The sequence below is a fragment of the Psittacula echo genome, assembly GCF_963264785.1.
Source record: "Psittacula echo genome assembly, chromosome: 2".
NCBI lineage: Eukaryota > Metazoa > Chordata > Aves > Psittaciformes > Psittacidae > Psittacula > Psittacula echo.
Genome location: NC_137737.1, coordinates 24,007,545 through 24,024,462, shown reverse-complemented (window position 1 = coordinate 24,024,462; position 16,918 = coordinate 24,007,545). Strand labels below are relative to the sequence as shown.

General features: G+C 39.7%; 1 protein-coding gene across 3 annotated transcripts in view; it reads right to left on the bottom strand.

Annotated features, from left to right (window-relative positions):
- The window catches only part of RBMS3 (RNA binding motif single stranded interacting protein 3), a gene marked incomplete at both ends in the record, with an annotated part of 444,014 nt that overhangs the window by 413,360 nt on the left and 13,736 nt on the right, over window positions 1-16,918 (bottom strand). The gene's annotated exons all lie outside the window — the stretch shown is intronic.

The following is a 16,918-nucleotide window of genomic DNA, read 5'->3' as shown; positions in this document are numbered from 1 at the left end:
TTCTCACGCCATTCAGCTCTGCCTATTTATATAGCATCTTTGCACTGAACGCAGGATAAAGACTGAAGATCAGCTAAGGCTAAGCTAAAATTGGAATATTACTCTAGCATGGCAAAAGGTAGCTATGCTGATGTGCTACGCTACTTATGCAAGAGCATCAAACTCTCAGAGGAAAGTGAAGGTTCACACCAGGCGTGCCTTCAGCATCATGTAACACAGCCACTCTTCACACTGCAACCCCTCAAAATGTAACTATACCTTTAAAAGGTGTGTTGAGCATGCCCTTCTCACACACAAACAATTCACCAAATACCTATCACATTCTGAGCAGAAAAAAAAGAAAGGATTAAAAATAAACAATTCTGCCTAATGCAATATAGTGTATTATTAGAACCCTGGAAATAAACAGTCATGCCAAATATCACTTCTACATGTAAGAAAGCCTACAAATCAGAACTAATGTACAGACTTGCTCACATATTGAGAAAATTAAATGGAAAACAGGAAATTTGATACCTTACTTATAACTACATCTTGGTAGTAAAGAGGATAAAGGCACATCATAGACCATAAAGACAGATTTCTTCCTCTACAAATGGACAACCTGACAAGCAATTCATGAGTGTGTGCCTGTCTGTGTGTCTTTGCATGTGCAAATTAGAGAAACATCCAGCATCTTATATGAAACCAGAATTAAAGGATGTTCACTATATGCTTGCAAAACACTTAAATAGGATACTCTATTTCTTGGTCATTTCCTACATACAGAAATACCTGCTGATTTCCAACATATTATATATTCTGAATATATGAAATGAAGACGTTGCAATCCCAGTAACAGAGACCAGGAAGCTTTCTGACTCTCTTCTCCCTGATCATTTATCTTTAGCAAAGTTGTGCTTGTGGATCTTCTTGTTCAAAGAAAGAGGATTTTAAAGTAAACACAGACTCATTTTTTCCTATCAATCACAATCCTAGGGATCAAAGATCCTTTGTAAAGAGAATTTCCACCTTTTCCTCCCAAATGCATTCCTTAGAGTATAAATATCCAGAACAAGACAAGTTGTATATGGTTTTCTATCAAGTAAGCATCAGTGCAGAGGACACTTGGACACACACAGAACTAGTAGCAGACCAATGACAAAGCAGCAAAATGGGTGAATTTCTGTATCACTAACCCTGGGGCCATTTGGCCTGTATCATTCCAAGGAAAGTGAATGCTCTGCCTTGAGAGCCTAAAAGTTCTGTGGGACATTTTGTAGTTTAACAGGAGAAAGGAAATATCTTAAATTTACTTTGGAAAAAATTGTGAATCAGTTGAAGACAACTACTCTGATATCTGAGTATAATAGTAGGCTTCAAAAACTCTCTTATCAGAAATGGGGTCTCTAAACATATCTACCCTGATAGAAAAAGTAGTGCAATATTCATTTTTGCAAGTATTTGACTTGGAGAATAACACATTAAGCAGACTGAAGTTTCAAAATCATATTCAATTTCTCCGCAGGACTAAGAACAGATCCTTCTTCCTTGGACAGCATTTCCCGTAAAAACGCAAGTCCTCCTGGAGGAATTCATTTAACATGCTCTTTAAACAATACATTTTGCCTAAGCCATTACTGTATGTCTACTTTTTTGCATCTGTGAGAGCAATGATTTCATTCAAGTATCTATTTCAACTCATCTGGTCCCAGATTTCATTGCAGCAGACCAAGCTGAAAGCTCAACATACCATATCCAGGGCTATGTTAGCCAGATAGGAACTTCAGCTCAAAACCAGCACCAATAGCATAATGGTGTTCATAAAGTCTAAAAAAAAAAAAAAGTAGATGAAGAGATAAGGCCCAGTTCTGTGATTAGTGCTTCACTCTGAATGAAGAGGCCACAAGTATATTACTGGTCTTCCAAAGTGCAAAGAGATCAACTACCAAACGTGCCGAGAGTGAAAAGAAGTTAAAAAGAAAAGGGAAACAGTAGGAAGGTAAATTTAGGGGTCAAGTCTTTCTGCTGAGCTTTCCTTCTCTTTGGCAATGCTAAGATAGACAATAAGCTTTGTATCATCCAGGACAGGTTTACTCAGTAAATCAGCATCAAAGAGTAACTTAGCTGCTCACAGAAAAAGTACTGCTTTAAGATCAAGTTCAGGTGGATGGATGATTTGCTTCTTTATTTTGGACACAGACAAGCACTTCTCCTTTCAGCATCCGAAAAGAGAGTCAAACTGACCATGTCAGAGTTATACTCCGTATTCAGTCAAGAAAGCACAGAAAGAATGATGATGATCACCACCATAGCCAAGGTTATCCTCTAATGCGAAACAGGGAAGGGATAACAGGCGCTAGTATAGAATCATAGAATCATAGAATAGTTAGGGCTGGAAAGGACCTTGAGATCATCTAGTTCCAACCCCCTTGCCATGGGCAGGGACACCCCACACTAAACCATGCCACCCAAGGCCTCTTCCAACCTGGCCTTGAACACCGCCAAGGATGGAGCATTTACAGCCTCCCTGGGCAACCCATTCCAGTGCCTCACCACCCTCTCAATAAAGAATTTCTTCCTTAGATCCAATCTAAACTTCCCCTGTTTAAGTTTGAACCCATTACCCCTTGTCCTGTCACTACAGTCCCTGATGAAGAGTCCCTCCCCAGCATCCTTATAGGCCCCCTTCAGATACTGGAAGGCTGCTATGAGGTCTCCACACAGCCTTCTCTTCTCCAGGCTGAACAGCCCCAACTTTCTCAGCCTATCTTCATACGGGAGGTGCTCCAGTCCCCTGATCATCCTCGTGGCCCTCCTCTGGACTTTGACTCACAGATGATCTTTTGTGCAAGAAGGGCTTTCACAAAGGCTTCAAAAAGGATGTGTTGCTTTGATTTTGTGGTAACAAGTGTGGGCTTTTTTCATAGCAATTTTCATTTTCAGTTAGCATTCACCTGAGCTGAAACTTATTCTTGACACCATTCATCCCCCTGTGTCCCTCATTATTGCAAATCTAGGAACTACATTACCATGTATGTTCCCCTCAGCTCTGCCTCTGGGGAGAGCTCAGACTGATGGGGAATAGAAGTCCAGGGATAAGTAAAAGTGAGTATCTACTTTAGAACTACATCAGCTTTATCTGGGAAAACATTCAAATGGTAGCAACCAAAAGCTGAAAACAAAGCTGCAATTCATATTCAAACTAAAGAGAGAATATGAAGATGCACCTAGTTTTGAAACTTGCTTAGATACACAAGAGACAGAGCTTTACTCAATTTGTTCCCCAGTCACATGTTGTTAAAAGGAGAATACTAAACGGGTTGCACTGCTCCAACCTCGGGTAGGTGAAAAAATTAGCTTCACTGATATCCATGAAAGTCCACCGTTAACAGCAGGGGAGCACATCTGCACTTCCAATTCTCACTCATTTTGAGAGCACAGCCTTGCTGGACAAAAATTTCATTATGATAAATGTCACAGGAAGCCAGTGCCCCCAAAAATAAGAGCCAGGCAAAGACAAGGGAAAAAAAAAAGAACAGCTCAACTCCACAGAAACAAGAATTCTCACATCACATTCATTTCTTTCCAAGGAAAACAGAATTCATGGTCACTTTCTCCCTCACAGTTTTCCCCAAACTCTCAAGTATGTCACTTCACAGACCAGGAACCTCATCCTACCCACAGAACCTACCAAGCTCCACAGCAAAGAGCTCGGTAAGGCAAGCGAAGAGGAGGGCAAGGACACTTACTTTCATCTTTGGCATCTCGGCTCTCTTTTCTAAAGGTCAATAAGAGCAGAAGGTGCCCAAAATCCAAGAAGCAGCAGAATTAAGATAACATTCTTGTAAGTTGTCCTGTGATGTAACTAGGAATGAGACACGGATACAGTAGTGCTAGTCCAAAGCTTCAATCTCTAATAACAATTCAAAAACCACAAAAAGCTTTTTTGAGTCAGACAGCAGCTCAGCACAGAGCATTCAGGGTTGTCTAATGCTCCCCTTTACCTTAACTGGCCAGGCTGAAGCATTATTTTAGGTAGAGGACTTTGACATGATGAAAAAAAACAAACACATGGCTCACAAAATACTAATTATTCATTAAAAATGAACTTATGAATAGAATAATTGATAAGACAGGTTTCTCTTCAACCAACATTCTGGTGTCTTTTTTCTTCTCCCCAAATACATAGAAGCACTATAGCGTTAGTTATCTCAAGATAAATGCATGCTAACACTGTGTAGCAACAGCAGCAATAATGAAGATACCTGTGAAAAAAAAAGTCACTGATGGTAGGAAAGTTACTGAACATTAAAAGAATAGCCAATATAAACTGAAATTGCTTCTCTATCTTATTTGTGTTGGGGGGAAAAATAAAAATCACAAGCTGGATTCATTTTTTACTGCATCATTATTATGCTCCTCTGGAAATTGTCTGCAGTGACTTTCGTTCCAGGAAATAATATAAATCTAGTATTAGAGCTGAACTCAGGAGTCACATGCACCTTGAATCCACAAATTTAATTGGGTTCTGGGATCAAAAAGTTATATCCGGGTTGTATTTGCTATTCTTTCAGCCTCCAATTGTCCTTTCCAAATCAGAATTGCTAATAGAAACTTTTACAAGTCTATAATAGTGAAAATTTTCCCATACAGATAATAGGCTGGATTGCGTCTGGCTCTGTGAAGGTGTACAAAGGGGAAAAGATCACAGAGAGGCTAAAACACGAAATATATTTTCTATCGGGCCAAACAGGATTCACAGCCTTCCAATTTATATGTGTTGACCAGTGGACTCTCAAAAGCAGTTGAGGAGGGTTATGACTTCTCACTCCTGAGCAGTCAACTTGCCTTACACAAGAGAAGTGGACAGGCTTGCTGCCCCTTCTCAAAAGGAGCAATAATGGCCCGTCTTTTATGGAACAACTGAAAGCTTTCTTTCTGCCCAAGCCATAATGGTGTCCAGATCTTTCACATTGCAGTAATCCCACCCCTACTTTTAAGAACCCTTAAAATTCTTATCTTTGAATTTTGGCCAAGCCAAGGATGCTCATGTTGGTTTTGAAGAGAAAGCAGACTGAAATTCGGTACTTATATGCTGTTCCCGGAGAATGGCACTCCTCAGCTCCAATTGCATCCTACAGAGCTCAAAACCACATCCCTTCAATGTGTCAAATTGATGATAAGCTAAGCCTGGCTGTTCTCAGAGAGGATGCTAGGATGTGGAATTGGACTTGCAGTAGGTGGCTGACAAAAACAACTTTAGAAGAAACACATGTTACAATGACAGTAGCAAGTTTAAGCTCTGGGTCATATTAGTGACACTCTATAGTGCTGATAAAATCATAATGCCAAACTGCAGCTAGAAGACCAATAGTTTACGTAATAAATATTTTTCTACTATATAACCACCACTTGGTTTTACTCCCTCAGAAAAAAAAAAAAAAAAAAAAAGGAGAAACATCTGTCTTTGCTATAAGAATTAATCACCAGTCCCAAGAAAGACCAGGAAGTCAAATCATTAGGGTAGTTTGTTGGTGTTTGTTTTGGGAGGTTTCTATTTGCAATTCAAATTACAATCTCATAGAGTAAAATTTAATTTCACTTAAGATATTTCCCATATAAATATCATTCTAAAATACTTGCTGAAGTTGGATACAGTCAATGGACAAAAATATGAAGGAAAGGCATGAACATCAAATCAAGAAACAAACAAAAGAACCCCAACATCAAAAACACCAAGAAAGAAATCCTGCCATTAAGGTGTCCCACCACCAAGAAATAAGTCAGGTGGAGTTTCAGGTTTTGCATCCATCTCTGCAAAAGGATGGGAAGGAATATAATTTACCTCGTTCGTGGAACAATCCCTCAACATTGTTCTTTTCTGTTAACATATACTGATAAATAAGAGTCCAGAACAAATCCATCAGCTGCAGGGAGTGCCTGTATTTTCAACATCCTTTACCAGCAAAGAATGTTTTCCATTCTGCTCAGGAAGTGCACCCCATTATAAACACACAAACCAAAGCCCTCTATTCTTTAACAAAACATGTCTCAAATTAAAGCACTAAATCTTTCCTTAATCAAAGGAGCAGCAGAGGTTGAACATCTGAGAAGAATCATTTTGCTATTCAGATTTACCATTATTATTACTAGAAGAGTGAGCTATGACATAAAACTCACTGAGAGTTCCTTTGAGCAAAGCACTGCGCAGAACACAGAGGACACACTGGCACAATGGGAAGCTGGTGAGTTAATACACCCTGGGACGCTACCTCATCTTACCCAGTACATGTATGCTTCTGACCTATTACAACTTCAAAGTCAGTGTAAACCATTTTCATGACAATGCTTCAGGATAGCTTAATTTAACCTGCTTTAATTTATATCCACAATGAAATTAAAGCATTCATAGTCAGCTACCAAATTTCAGCCCAGAGGCTGAACTTCCAGCAGCACAGCCGTGCTCGCAACTGTGCAAAGATGGCCTAAGAAAGCCCTCAACTGACAGAGCTGACAGCTAAGAGAGCAACATGGATAAAGGGTGCGTGTCAGGAGAATGGTGGAGTCAAGTCAAACATGAAATAACTTGTCCGAAGTTGAACAGCACACAAGGCAGAGCCCAGAAAATAATGGATATCTTTCCAGAGCATCTACTCTATCAAGGTAGATATCAAAGCTACAAGTTTGTCTTGCCATAGAATCATAGAATAGTTAGGGTTGGAAAGGACCTTGAGATCATCTAGTTCCAAGCCCCTGCCATGGGCAGGGACACCCCACACTAAACCATGTCACCCAAGGCCTCATCCAACCTGGCCTTGAACACCACCAAGGATGGAGCATTCACAACCTCCCTGGGCAACATACTTAGCAAACAACTTCTGTGACCAATACACATTAAACACTCTTACTGGATTCCCAGATCAGTTTATCAGAACAGCTGTCTACACTAAGCCGTCATGCCTGTGGTTACAATACTCTACTTACTGGACTCTGCTACTTCTAACAATATTCTCCCTTCAAGTCTCAAAAATTGCTATGTTGGCTCAGAACAGAAATCCATCTAGCCCCAAATCCTGTCTTCAACAATAAGCAGAAGGAGATGCCAAGAGAAGAGCACCGGAACAGAACAAACATACATATACTACCCTTGAGCACACTCCCAAACTTCAACAACTCCAGGGTTTGGCACTTCATGGACTGTCTTTTGGAGGCAATTCCTAAATATTTAGGATCCTCAGTGGATTTCTATGCAATGAAATTATCCATTCCCATTTTGACCTCAAGTGAACTTTTATCATCTCCAATACCCTGTGGCAAATGATGCTTTTTTGCTTAAATGGTGCTCAAATCCCCCACTCTTAAGATTCAAAGTCAGGTGCTCAAGCCATGTAGTTCCCAAGCTAACCCAAACAATCTTTACAGCTCCAAACAATCTTAATGTTTTACCCCCATTCACCCAGTCAAAAGTTGGCTTAGTTACAATTACCACATTCCCCTAATTTTCAATTATCCCTGCTCTCCCCTTCCACTAAATATTTGGCTTGAACCATCAAGAATGATGCCAACAAAGGTCAGAAGAGTGAAACTGGCAGGGAAGAAAATTCTCTTTGCAAAAATGATACTGCTTGAGGCATCAAGCAAGCTGTCCATCTCTACACCTGTTGTTTCCCTGTGTCAAGCCTCTAGTGTATGTGCAAATACGCATCACCTTCACAAGACTCAGAGATGAGTACTAGCACTGAATCTATATAGCTCAGGTAGAGATATAAATTCATTCCACTTCTAAAGTAAAACCATTCATGTAATTTTTGGTACCATGTGGCATTACCATCACAAGAGCGACGATAACATGCACTTCTATCAAGGCTACCAGTTTGTCTCACCATAACTCTGCAAACAACTTCTGTGACCAACACACATCAAACATTCCTATGGGGGCAGAATTCCCAGATCAGTTCACCAGAACAGCTGTCTGCATTAAGCTGTGCTGCCTATGGTTACAAGAATGTGCCATGGCTAATCTGGAATTGGGTGGGATTAACTCCCTACAGCTGCTGGTGCTGAGATTTCTGGCTCTATTTAATTTGGCAAAGAATCACACAGGAAGCTGAAAGAGCCACTACAGTGAAGCTTCTGACATTTTTGTTCCTGGACCTCAGAGAGCCCAAACACAACTCCTGTCAGAAATCCATAAACATTCAATTTACACAAACAGGCATGTAAACTCAGGTTGTAGTTTTGTTACCAATTTAAGCTGCCCAAAGTGCAAGTTGTTTCTGCCCTTGCTACCTCCCATGGTTGGCTGTTCCCACTCCCTCTCAGATGCCAGCAGTAGTGCTTGGTTTGGCCATGTGCTGAGCTGGCTCAGGAAGCCCAAGGACAAAGGGAAAATAAGGAAAAGAAAAAAAAAGGAAAAAAGACAGGAAAAATAACCCACAAAAACCAACACAACAGGAAAAATAACCCCACCACAGAATGCCTTAGCTGTCTTTCAGATCTGCTCCCTAGCCTGATTCCCCCAGTAGCCACACAAAAGCGAACGCCTGCACCAGAGAAGGAGGAGCTGCCTGTAAGGACAGAATTCTCTCCAGATCTAGGACTGAATTAAATAACCATGGGACAGCAGCATGGTAGGACTGTGCTCACATTCTACTGAACTCAGCTGTGTTGCGATGAAGGAAGGGAACAGGTTGGTTTGTCTGCCACAAAACTGTCTGGGTAGATCATGATCCTGCCACGACTCTGGACAGCCCCTTCTTAAAATGATTTAAATATCTATAAACATCACCAGTTCAAGATTAAACAAATGAGTTGGTCTGACAGTGCACATTTACCAATTACTTCACCAATCTTTGGATAGCTGATCTAAGCCATTAAGCTTGCCTCAGCTTTCTCAATAGAGAACATACATTAGTAACAATGTGCTGTTCAGAACCCAGACTAATCTCATAACAGCAACCTGCCATCTCCATCTCTGCTGGGTGGAAAAAAGGACTGCCCAGGTACTCCTTGCCCTCACCTGCTGGAGAAACACAAAAATCTGTGAACCTAGGACACCCTATTCTCCGCATATGAACTTTAAACAGGATTATCAGGGAGGGAGGGATGGGACACTTGCACTGACCATGCCTGCTCCGTGTTTGGAAACCTTAAGTTGCTAGGCATGCCTACCTGGTGCATATCTGCAGTCAATTAGTGGTAAAAGGCACCTCCTGCAGAGCCCATCAAAGCCACCCCTCCCCTAGCAGGGCTGCTGCACAGAGATCTAAAGCTCTGCCTTTCTCCTAAAGGGAGGCAGGGATTCCCTGCACCATACAGCACAGTAAAAGATCAAATCCAGGAATCAAACTCAGATATCTCACTCATGAGATCACTAAGGCTGGCAGAAACATCGATTTTAATCAAAATCAAATAAAAAGTGAGCCAGTGAACCTTCAGAGAGCTGCCACAAGCAAAACACATACAGCTTCACTTTAAAAGACAACAGCAACAAAAAATCTCACAGCCACATCTGTACTAAAATACATTTGACATTGGCCATGTTAGCCATCCCACTTGACTTATTCCCAGTGGCACATGGCTGCAAATTGCATCACCTTATACAGTAACACCTAAGAGTGTTTTCCTCAAGAGACAGCTGACATGACTGCACCAACCTTCCTTCAAGGGTCTCTCCCAATGAAAGAAAGCTTTAATTTGCATCTAGTGCTCTACAATATTTCTCCATTAGAGGCTGCAGGGGCAAAAAATGTTAAACCTGTGTATCTCTATGGAACCAGGACAACTACACTGCTCAGTCCTGCAGAGAGAAGGAATCTTGTGCTTTTCCTACTGAAACAACCATTCCTATCACTAGGATCATTGATCCAGTGTTCTCAAAAATGAGGCAACAAGTCTATAGACGTCTATATTCTCACTGAATACCTTTAGTACACCTCCATTTACAGCTTTGACAGCAACTTTCCCACCAGGAAGCTTAACAAAGGAATGTCTGAGATATGGCCAATAATGTTCCCCCCAACATCCCCTTCACACCTTCTACGATAAGAGTCATATTTAACGCCTCCTATTAACTAAGGACTTTTTAGAACCAAGATCAGAGGCAATCTATAAGATACTGCAAGTGAAGCTGTTGAAGTAGATTTTAGGAGTAAACAAAGGTTTAAGAGACTTTAGATGACAACGAAAAAGCCACAATGTTCACAGTTAAATACTGTAGCATACTTTTTTAGGCCTGCAAAGCAGCTTTTTTTTTTTTTTTGTCCTGTATCCCCTCCTTTTCATCTAAAGCATCCTTCTGTGAATAAAACAATTTTCTACCTCCTTTCAAGGCAATGGATTCCACTAATCAGAAATAACTGAAAAAGTAGAAGTATAAAAATAGCCACAAGAAGATGTAGTAGCAACCCCAATTCACCTTCAAAACCAGCTTTTCCTTTTAGTTAAGAAGTTCCATCCTTGTTATAGAAACAAGGGAGGGTTATGTTCTCCGATCTTTAAGGAGGATGGTTTAAAAATCATTAGCAACACCTGCATCTGCAAACCATTTTGTAATGCTCTGAATGAAAGATGATAATAAATTGCACTGACATTCATGGAACATTTGCAATTTCATCATTCAAGAGAACACAGGGATTCTGCAGGAGAAGCACAATAGAATGATATGATATTATATGATAGGAAATAATATGGGTAGTTTGCATTTATATAGCTCCCACCACCTGAGAATATTTAAAATTCTTAAAAAAGAAAAAAAAAAAAAGAAAAAAAGACATCAACTGTATCTCTGAATATTTTTCATCGGATTCTATGAGCTTCTTACCTATCCCAGACAGGAAAAGGAAGACACAAAATAGCGACTTTTGTTTCAGTTCATACAGTAGGGTAAAAGGCAGAAGAAGAAACCAGTCAGGAATTCTTGCTCTACCTACTCTATAGCTGCTTAAATGCTGAAGTGCCAACATCAGAAAGAAAAAATTCTCTAAAACATAATGAAGTGGCACAGAAATATCTATCAACATTGCAATCTGGGATAGGGTTTAGCCTTTTAAGCAATATACTCTGAACCGAGAGCTGAAATAAGTTGTGTAACATGTTGTAATTTATTCCTAATGCAAATTCTACTGTCACTTAATTAACATACAAATACATTTTTTCTTCCATTCAATAAGAAAAGGAAAAATCTATTCTATTTCCTAATGCACTCCAGTTAAAGTTCCCTTTGTTTCAGCTCTTCAAGAATGGAAGTGTTATAGTTTATTTCTTGACTTTTTCTCTTAACCATATTTGTTGCAGGGATTTTGGGGAGTATAAACAAGCATAAATCAAAAAAACTTCCTAAAGCCTTTTGGACTTAATTGTTTCCAGCAGAGCCATTCATATTTCAGCATTATCATGTTGGCTAGCCCCCTTCTAATTCTTCCTCAACACTCAGAAAATGGTGAGCTGGAGACCAAAGAGAAACCAGGTGGCTTATGAATAATTACAACTTTTTACAGTACTTCTCTACATGCATTTCTAGTAGCACACTGTTCTAAATTTAATGGGATTCTGAATGCTCTGAACATAAAGAGAAGTATTTATGTGGAGCAGCATTGTCCGACTCGGTTGATTTACTGTTGGTAGAAAGAACTCATTAGCTGTCAGGCCACTTGTTGAAAAGACCATACTGCCAATGCACAAAGTTGACATAATGAAAATAAAGGAAAGAATTTGGGCCAAATTCAGAGGCAATCTGTAAGGTAATGTAATTTTTACCCACTTATGCTCAACTCAGATTCCCTCAGAACTTGTTCTACACAATCTACTGATGCATGAGGGACTCTAAATTGATGTAATTTATATGCCAAAGAGTCAGAAACACTATAAGGTCCCAAAGTCGAGGGCACTTAAAGTCACGTTTTCCTACATATTGTTCTATTCGTCAATCTGTCCTGAATCCTCCCTCCTTTTATGATTTCAGCCTGTGATTTATACCACCAAGAATGCCCGAGATACAGTGGGCCAAGAGAGAGGCTGGGTTTACGTAAGTAAGTATGACTCTAAGGAAATCTAAGTTGATGTAACACAGAAGCTAAGGAAGCCAGGTGTCTTTCACATGCACATCTACTCTGCCCATCAGTTAGATTCAATTTGAGCTTTGAGATTTGCCTCTGCATGACCTCCATTACCACTAGCAACTGAATTTGTTACTGAAAAGATACAAGCAGCCACAGCTTACAAACCCACATTTTAGGGCCAGGAGGGACATTATGATGATCTAGTTTGACCTTCTGCATAACGGAAGCTATCAAATATCACCCAGTACCCCCTACACTGAACACAGCAATGTGTTCAGTGAATGAGAAAGACATGCAATGTTGATTTAAAGACTTCAAGTGATAGAGGAATCTGCTGCATCCCTCAGCAATATGTTCCAGCAGTAAATTACCATTACCTTTCAAAACATGCACCATGTCATCTCTTGAATTTTACTAGCTTCAACTTTCAGCCATTGGCTCTTTCTTTGTTCTACTAGGCTGGATAAATTAATTTCTGTATTCTTCTAAAGAGTATATATCAGATTGCCTCTCAGCCTTCAGCTCAGTATCTCACATTTTTTAGATCTGAATTCAAGAGAATATTTTAATTAAAATAATTTTCAAATGAGTTGAGATTGCACTGAAAAATATTTCTGTATGCTATCCTGATAAAAGCATTTTCATTTGGAAAAGGAAACAGGACAGCTGGAATCTGGTGACCACAGCTTCCTCTTTTAGTTTCTGAGCACTCCAGAATGCTATCACTTTAAGTGTTTACTCTCTACTGGGCTATCTGAACATACTGGGAAGAAGGGACAGAAAGCCAGGACTGCAAGCAGCTTGATTGTGAAGCCACTGCTCTTCAGTTCCTTCCAAAGGTCTCTGACTGACAGCTTTTCTGCTATTCCACTCTAAGGGAACACTCCATCACACACAAAAAATATTGCATGTATCCCAAAAATACAGATTTTGTCACCATCTGCTAATACACCGAAGTATGTGGTCAGGAGTAACTCTGGTAGCAACGATATATGGTCATAATTTCTGGTTTCCTGTTGAACTACAAAATACTGTGTAATAAAAGATTCTCACACCTCAAGGGAAATCTCCTTTCAAATTCCATTACAACTTGAAGAGTTGCAGGAATGCATGAGAAACACACAAAGGGATTCTCTGGAGTGGTGTTCTAGTCTTCTACCAATCAGTAAATGGGATTATCCAGAATGGGATGTTTTCATGTGTTTCGCATTCTTGTTTCTAAGCCCTGCAAGAAGATTCATCAGTCAATACAGTACACCACTGTTGCTTCCAGTTTCAGAGGCTGGCATGCTAACCCATTCTCCACAGGAGTCCTTGATGCTGCCTGTCCCAGCCAGAGAGATGTTAAAAGTTTACACTCTGCGTGAATGAAAGGGCTGAAGCATAGACCAGCCCAATTTCTCTTTTGGACAGAAAGCTAACCCCTGGATAGCAACTAGCTGGCTCTCAGAGTTAATGCTTCTTTACTATCTGTCAGGATTAGCTGCTGTTCAATTGGGATATCTGCACAGCCTTCTCACAGAAGCAAACTGAGCCACGAGGATCATCATTGCATCGAAACACAAAAAGTAGACTGTCAAACACCATTTCAGTGCTTCCCATCAGTTAATGCCTTTCATCCCGCGGCCTCCTTCACCTCCAGACTTGGCCTCTGTCTGCATTTACACCTTCCCAGAATAAAGTCCCTTCTTCCCCCACCCACTTGGTAACCATCATTCACCTAGTTTGTCTATGAGTCATCCACTTCAAAACCCTGCTGACTCACAGTCCTCAAAAAAGCAACTTGCTCAAAGAACCTATGGAGATGCGGGTACACCATCCACGCCTGAGAGAAATTCATCCAAGTTGACCCGGTCTCTTTACTGGTGAAAGGCAAGAAAGATGCATGTCGTTTGTGACTCTTTATTGGTTTATAACCTAATTAGGTAAAGTTATTTATAACCGAAGTATACTTCAATGGCCTGATTTCCAAAACTATTACACACTCCACAGCTCCCACCAAAGCTAAAGGGCGCTTCACAGTGAAAAATAACATAAGGCTACACATTTAGCTTTTGAAACAAGAATATACAGGCTGACTTCTTGAACCTACTGGTAAAAACTGTGACTTATGCATGTGATAATACACGTGGTATTGTAAAAAATAATAAATACATTTCAAATGAAGCTGTCACTCTCAAGTTGACCATGCTCCTTCACCTACATATATATTCTATTGAGAAAATAGTGTCTTCACAGGGGAGGGACAAAAGGCCCTTCTTGAAGGAAAAAGTGAAAGAACTAGACAAATTCATCTTCTCTTCCTTCCACCCCTATAAAATTATTTGCACACTGGATAAGGTACCTGGGTAGGTAGCAGGACCTCTTTAACCAGAGGATGAGGGCTTCAGCAGCTTCCTCAGCCACACCTCTCACCATCTTGTGTCTCATTGTAATATGAGCCACTGAGAAACATCTGGTAGAGATACTGTAAATCCACTTGATTTCACCTCTGAAGAAGGGAAGATGGTCTGGATGACTTCTTGGGGTCTCTTCTGATATTATGTACCTTTTAAGAAAATACTATCAGTCCATCAAGGAAATAAAAGAAACTTCTCACTGCGAGATTATCCTCCCTGCACTCCCTACTTCTCCTGAACTCTACCAGAATTGCTCCTCCAAAAACTGCCTACTAAATGCACAACCCAGCTCAGATCCATGCCTTGATACTGAGTGGTTTACCTTCAACTCTCTCTAGCTACCACTAGCACCATTTCCCAGTCAAAAGTTACCACAGACATCTATCTTCACTAGGACACTATTAGAGGCACTCATAAATGCTGGCAGCAGGACAGATCTAAGAGCTTGCTCTAATATCTGGAGCTCACAATTACATGAGATTAAAAAAACCCCACAACAACAAAGAAATGATGACAGGAGCAGTTATCTCCTGAATTAACCACAAGACTCATTGCTACAGTTTCAGTTTCTTCAAAACCTTCTTACTGTTCACATCCAAGAAAGACACACACACATATAAACTCAGTATAAACTAATCAAGGTATTTCTCCAACAGACTGGATAGAAAAAAAAAAAATACAATGATGATGTTTTTATTTCTCTTTGAAATTGTTTGGGAAGAGCTAAGTACCTTGTTTAAACAGACTACATGGCTGGATAGATAGATTAGCCACACAAGTCTAATACTGAAATCATTCAGAACTGAATATCCAAACCAGTTAGCAAATGCTTTCACTGTAATCTTCCTACTTTTAAGAATTTATTCCTATCTACTTTTACTTGAATCATTTTTAAAAGATAAAAGACTGCATCTAATGATTTTCATCAGTTGATACAGAGCTGGTACACATCACCTGTAAAAATGTAAATATTATTTGAATGTTTTTTAAACAATCTAGATAACATTGAACAAAAAAGAAAACCTCTAACATTGGATATTTGATAACTTGTCTCTTATCTGCTTGATGTCACATTTAGGAAACCACATTTTGAAAAGTCAGTAATGTATTTCAACTTTAATACTTGTGCTCTTGTACCCAAAAAACCTCAGTAAAATCATAAAAAGGAGAAAAATTAAAAACACTTGATAAATTCTCCCACAGGAATAATTTAAAAACCCTTCTTTATTGTTATAAAGTAAAATTAAATAGGACTAATATTTTATTTGAAAAATTCCACCCAACTTTTTTTTCACCCCCTAAAGAAAGATGTGCCAAAGACTGCTGAGTCACTGGGGACTTCAAAGTTGTTATCAATCTCTACATAGAAAGCATTCAGATACCGCAGTGATGGGCAGCAGTATAAAACCCTAGAGAGAGACAAATTGATAAAATGCCCTCAGGAACAAGTTTCTTTCCAGGAAAACTTACTAAACCAAGGTTTAAATTGAAACAGTATTATTTTTCTATGTAGTGACAGTTTTTCATCTTTTAACTCTCTATTGTTTGTGATACACTCACAAAATGAAATTTCTTTTCTAAAGGCTAAATTCTGCCAGTCCTCTTGCCACCTCATCAAATATGCAGTGCTGCAGTTTCAGCAGAGTTGCTCACAAGGTGACATTCAGCTGCGAGCACACCCAGACTGCAGGATAGTGTCCAAAGGGAGAGCACCTCACAGGTCATCAGTATCCCAACACAGGCAGCCATCTGACCCAAGAAATCACTTCTACCAACAAGGGGAAGAAAACTGGACAACTAAACATCTACAGAAAAGCAAACAACAACTAGAGAAAATTAAACAACTGAAGAAAAAATAAACAACAACCAAAGAAAAACAAACAACTAAACATCCGGAACAGGTTTCTTCCCCCCTAGATGTCTGCTTTGGATATTCCCACTGCTAATGCTGAGTAAGCAACAGACACAGCAGCACTTGGCAGTAATATGAAACACAAACCCAGAATTTCAAAATACATGTCTAATTAAAAAAGTCAATGATCATCAGTTGAGTGTTAACCCCAAAACCTCAATCTATAAACTCCAGATATACTCAAGACTGCAACCTGCACCTAAGCCTAGGGAGCCCTGGTGAGGCTGGCAGTTACATCCCAGGCTTTCTAGAAGACTTTATGCTGCTTTGCGTGTGTGACTTTTGAGCCCTTTAGGTGTATCTGGGTTAGACACTCAAGCTTTTCCCTGCAGTCTAGTGGGAGATTAAAACTGGCACACATCCGAACACACCTATTGAAAATTTAGATCCTTTTGAACTAAAGTACTTTTTATGGAATAATAAATTCCTGCCACTTAATATAACTATGAGAGCTCGTAACAGACCAAAACAGGGAGTATTTTTCAAATTGCACATTTCATAAAACTAAACTCCACATAACTGCTAGAGAAGCTTCTGCCACATTTTCCCTCGTCTAAGTAAATAAC